General features: G+C 32.4%; 1 long non-coding RNA gene across 2 annotated transcripts; it reads left to right on the top strand.

Moving 5' to 3' along the window:
- Positions 1–356: 356 nt before the first annotated feature.
- Positions 357–5,462, top strand: LOC116126620. Of its 2 annotated transcripts, XR_004127507.1 has the most exons (7): positions 357–396; positions 1,791–1,874; positions 2,095–2,133; positions 2,386–2,495; positions 2,571–2,688; positions 3,101–3,175; positions 4,724–5,462. It is a non-coding gene; the product is annotated as an uncharacterized LOC116126620 (long non-coding RNA). The 2 variants fall into 2 exon arrangements; XR_004127506.1 differs by lacking the exon at positions 357–396 and having other exon boundaries at positions 1,470–1,874.
- Positions 5,463–5,888: the final 426 nt, after the last annotated feature.

Genomic DNA, 5,888 nt, shown 5'->3' with positions numbered 1-5,888 from the left:
AATCTCTCTTTCTCGCTCTTCCACTGAATCATAGAATCTCTCTACAACGCTGATTCATTCTAAATCCAACTTCACGGCTCAAGGTGATTATTGTTGTCAATAATATTTTCAATATAGGGTTTTAACTTTTAATTCTTTCATTTCAACTTCATCGCTCAAGGTGCTCTCTACAACACTGATTATTGTCAAACACTGATTTTGGTGGGAGAAAAGCTTTGGTTTCGTGGAGCTGTTGCATTTTGGTTATTTTTTGGATTTTATGTTGGAGAGAAGTAGAAGAATTTCTTAAAATGCTATTAAAGATGAGGATGATTTCTGTTCCCTTTGTTATTCAAAAACATGCCGATTTTGCAACCACGGGAATGTTATTGGCGAAGCGCTGTATTCATGCTACAGGTTTTTATTGTATGTCTTAACCATTTTTTCTGGGTGAGCATTCTAAATTTTTTTGGTTCTTATTGTTCTAATGTAATGTATTTTCAAGGATCTTGCTACTCCAATCAGTGAGACTACTACGAAGTTCTTGGTGTTCCTAAAAATACGAGCCAGGATGAGATAAAAAAGGCGTTTCATGCTGTGAGTATTTGAGCACTTAATACGCTTTTAAGTTAGGGAATTACATTTTAATCATGATCATAAGAAACCCCTTACTGTAGTGTAAAAAATCTTTTGATTGATTGTTCTTTCTTTTCAGGCATCTTGCAATCACTATTGGCTGTTCTTTATGGGGTCAGTGGCTTAATTTTTTCTTAGCTCTTTAAAATAGGTGGCTTTAGTGTTTGGGTGAAAACTATGTGCACTATTTTTACTTTTAGGAATAGTTTTGCTTGTGGAATCCTTAATGGAACTTGGGAAGGTACCGGAGATGCATCTAATTTTACTAGTACTATGAATCTAGGGATATTTGAGGTTAGCAGCGTTGCTAGATATTTTTCTACCAATTATGCCATTGGGAAATCATGTCTGCACTTGGTTAAATGTGATTATCCATCATCTAACAGACCTTTTATTCTTATGGTTATTGTCTAAGATGTTGGCATCCACAAAATTGTGCAGCTTGCCAAGATATCTTCCAGATGCAAATAAGAATAATCCTTTTGCAAAGAGTAAATTTCAAGAGATAAGAGTGTTGGAGTAGGTGCCCTAGAGCCAATCTATTATTATAAAATTGACTATGTAATAAATGTTTATTTATCAACAAAAGGCATATTCTTCTATATCGTGTAAATCATAATTATGTGTAATGATTGATAATCCGTAAATTATACAGTTTTTATTAGATCTTTTTGTCGGATTTCAGGTACTTTTTGGTGTATTTTGACCTGAATTGGTTCTTAATTCGTTACTTTTCGGATTTCAGGTTAAAATGGACATTTTGAGCAAATAAGCACAAAATTGGATATTTTTGACTCAGAAATTAGCGGATATCAGAAGATAGGGNTAGTAGCTGTTCTTTATGGGGTCAGTGGCTTAATTTTTCCTTAGCTCTTTAAAATAGGTGGCTTTAGTGTTTGGGTGAAAACTATGTGGGCTATTTTTACTTTTAGGAATAGTTTTGCTTGTGGAATCCTTAATGGAACTTGGAAAGGTACACCGGAGATGCATCTAATTTTACTAGTACTATGAATCTAGGGGTATTTGAGGTTGGCAGCGTTGCCAGATATTTTTCTACCACTTATGCCATTGGGAAATCATGTCTGCAGTTGGTTTAATGTGATTATCCATCATCTAACAGACCTTTTATTTTTATGGCTATTGTCTAAGATGTTGGCATCCACAAAATTGTGCAGCTTGCCAAGAAGTATCATCCAGATGCAAATAAGAATAATCCTTTTGCAAAGAGTGAATTTCAAGAGATAAGAGATGCTTATGAGGTTTGTAGCTTTGGTTGGATTGTGAAGTACAATAATAATAATAATAATTATTTTTATTTTCTGATGTGATATAGTCTGATAGTTGTGTTTTCTCTGTCCATTAGCATAATGATTGTTAACTTCTGTTCTTCCTACTAAAAATATAACTGATCTTGTTCTGACATGGTCCAACTAGCTCCAATTCTCTTTATGATGATTTGCTCATTCTGGTATATTGCAGATTCTGCAAGATTCTAAGAAGAGGGCTCAGTATGACATGGTAACTACTCTTTTTCTTCTTTCTCCCTCTCTTTCTTTTCATTTACTTATGTATTCTTTCACTTCTATTTTGTGATTCTATAGTCATTAGGTATCTTTGGTCTGTCTTTAGTATTGTTCGGTGTTTTTACAGGAGGCACTTAACTTTTACATATTAAAGATTTCAAAATGTATGCATTTTGATTCTTGTGTCACACTAAAGGTTTTCAAATTAACTGAATCATTTTTTTTTTATCCTTATGATTAATGGAAGGGTGAAGTAGAGGCTCGGAGAATGTAGACTATAATACTGATGGTGCAGAGGGGTTTAGATATGCTTATCAAACTCATTTCTCTGGTTCTTTCCATAAAATATTCTTTGAGGTACTTCTCCTCTCCTGTTTTCATGTTTTCATCTTAATGTAGTCTACTATCCTAAACTGTTAATATTGAATTTAGGGGAAAGTGGATGGGCATCAAAAAACAGTTTCATATCAAGAATCACCAATAATGTCTACTTATTTGGTGGCAGTTGTTATTGGTTTGTTTGATTATGTGGAAGATCACACATCTGATGGTATGGTTATACTATATTTTCTATTGACTTTTCTTCCATATTTCATGGTAATTCCTATAAGAAAAGTATATGTTCTGTTGACTATTTGTTGTACTATAAGAAACAATATTTTTGAAATATTAAGCTTGGATTAAATGTGTTAGTCAACTTAAAACTATAATTGATATATTTGGTAGTAATTTATGAAGTTTGGCAGTAAAAAACACTAGGGCATTTAGCGAGAAATATGGAACGAGATCTGTTAGTTGTCTCTAATATGATCTGATTTCCATGTTACTGATTTGATTGTATTTGCATTGGAATAACTTATGTTAATTGCATAAAGTAGCATTACTGAATATTGTTTCGTTTCTAATTTATGGATGTCAAATTCAATAATACCATCACAGGTCTAATAATTTTATGATCTCAGGTGCTACCTATTTTCCCTCGCCTTTTTGGCCTTCCATTAGAAAATTTCCAGATGACACTTCCTCACATACTACAGGTGTGCATGAATTCTCTTGACGTGACTTCATAATTTGCTGTTTGGGTTCTGTTGGAATTGTTAAGACATTCAGGGACCCACTTGTTTTTGCCTACTTATTATAAGNTGGTGGTGCAGAGGGGTTTAGATATGCTTATCAAACTCATTTCTCTGGTTCTTTCCATAAAATATTCTTTGAGGTACTTCTCCTCTCCTGTTTTCATGTTTTCATCTTAATGTAGTCTACTATCCTAAACTGTTAATATTGAATTTAGGGGAAAGTGGATGGGCATCAAAAAACAGTTTCATATCAAGAATCACCAATAATGTCTACTTATTTGGTGGCAGTTGTTATTGGTTTGTTTGATTATGTGGAAGATCACACATCTGATGGTATGGTTATACTATATTTTCTATTGACTTTTCTTCCATATTTCATGGTAATTCCTATAAGAAAAGTATATGTTCTGTTGACTATTTGTTGTACTATAAGAAACAATATTTTTGAAATATTAAGCTTGGATTAAATGTGTTAGTCAACTTAAAACTATAATTGATATATTTGGTAGTAATTTATGAAGTTTGGCAGTAAAAAACACTAGGGCATTTAGCGAGAAATATGGAACGAGATCTGTTAGTTGTCTCTAATATGATCTGATTTCCATGTTACTGATTTGATTGTATTTGCATTGGAATAACTTATGTTAATTGCATAAAGTAGCATTACTGAATATTGTTTCGTTTCTAATTTATGGATGTCAAATTCAATAATACCATCACAGGTCTAATAATTTTATGATCTCAGGTGCTACCTATTTTCCCTCGCCTTTTTGGCCTTCCATTAGAAAATTTCCAGATGACACTTCCTCACATACTACAGGTGTGCATGAATTCTCTTGACGTGACTTCATAATTTGCTGTTTGGGTTCTGTTGGAATTGTTAAGACATTCAGGGACCCACTTGTTTTTGCCTACTTATTATAAGTGGTTGTCAAATTGCTTTGTTATGTAATCCTTCTCAAAGAAAAAAATAAAGCGACTCTGGTTGATTTTCTGATAGGAGGTAAATTATGATTGATTTAAGTCACACATTCAAATTCAGCCTAAAGTTTTAGATAATATGTAAGGAGTGTCTTGACTTCCATCAGAAGCATGGATGCTTAGTTAACTTATGTTTAGACATTGTGAACAAATTGCTTGCTTTGATCTGTCATGCGATAGTGGCAGTGAGAGTTTGGTAGTTGTATTGTTAAAGCTAGAGTTCCAAGCCAATTTTATGTGCTTTGGATTTCTCGCTATTTCTCTTTTGCTTGCTTTCTAATTTCAACAGTGAACTTGCTTTAGTTCATTTTGGCGATCTTGTAGTTTTTTCTTTGTGCGGAATTATTAAATGCTATAATGTTTTCACGTCATTTTGCCTTCCCCTTTGACTTGGAATCATGAAAATTGCTAAGAGGTCATAATTGTTAATGGCGGGTTTTAAATTGCTATATATTATAACATGCTATTTCACCTTTTCTATTGTCTTGGAATCGACAATTGCTAAGAATTCATATTTGTTTATGACAGGGTTCAGCTCATACTGGTCCAGCTTTAACTCCGGTACAAGTGTTGGTTGCAATACATGAAATTGTTCCTGAGAGAGATGGCCTTGCACTGAAAAAGGCATGTCTCTTGTCATTCTGAACTTAATGGTCTTGGAACTTTACACTTTGGTTGACTGTGATGGTGATCTATAAACTACACATTCAGATCATACTTATTCTTTCTATCACCCTCTTGGTCCGTAACTGTTTTATTCCTTTTCACCTAATGGATTGATTTTTGTAATATGATGTGCTAAGGCCGGAGAAAGCTTGTCCTAATTTGTACACAGAGAAAATATTCAAACTGGAATGCGGTTCCCTAGGTTGGGCTTGGTAGAGTAATTAGTAGAATTTTGGGGTTGCCCGATTTGAAGCCAACCTATTTCAACCATCGTTGCTTAGTCCAAGCTAAGGCTGGATTGGTGTCGCTTTAGATTGTTTAAGTTCTGATTAAATAATAATGTCATTATGTTTGCTATGTTTGAGGAAAACACTAAATTGTGTGCTTTTGGATCTATGTTTAATCTTTTACTGTTTTTGAGGAAAGAAATATACACAGATGCAGAGATCGATGAAGTTAGAGGAGAATGGGCAATGTACGTATCAAACTTTTTTTAGTTATAGATGTTTTCATTGATCCTTTTTTTAGTTATAGATGTTTTCATTGATGCCAAGGCGTTAATGAGGGAAAAAAATATGTATTAAACTTTTGTTGAATGATATACTACTATTGTTGAATTTCGTTTACTTAATTAGTATGATTCAAAGATTGTTGAATGTTTAATTTTATTTATGAATTGTGATAATTGTTGTTGGCTTAGGAATATTATGAAGAATTTCATTGTATTATTTTATTATTTAATTGGTAATAAATTACAAAATAAAAATATTTAAAAAAATATATTTACAAAAAAAATCCTTGACATTTTTAAGACTATCAATGATGGAAAATTATTATTAATAAAATTTGATTATTATTATTATTCTTAAATTAAATTAATTAATTAATTAATTTTTTTTTGGTTAAAATCTCGACAGTTCGAAGAATGTTAATGATTGGTTAAAATTTGGTTAAATCCTTAACGGGTAATAATTGTCAAGAGATCTATTAAGAAATTATTGACAGTTTAAGAACGATTACCATCCTT

Source organism: Pistacia vera, unplaced genomic scaffold, assembly GCF_008641045.1.
Source record: "Pistacia vera cultivar Batoury unplaced genomic scaffold, PisVer_v2 Contig181, whole genome shotgun sequence".
Classification (NCBI taxonomy): Eukaryota; Viridiplantae; Streptophyta; class Magnoliopsida; order Sapindales; family Anacardiaceae; genus Pistacia; species Pistacia vera.
The sequence above is the reverse complement of the archived record's forward strand: the minus strand, read 5'-3'. Positions and strand labels throughout refer to the sequence as shown.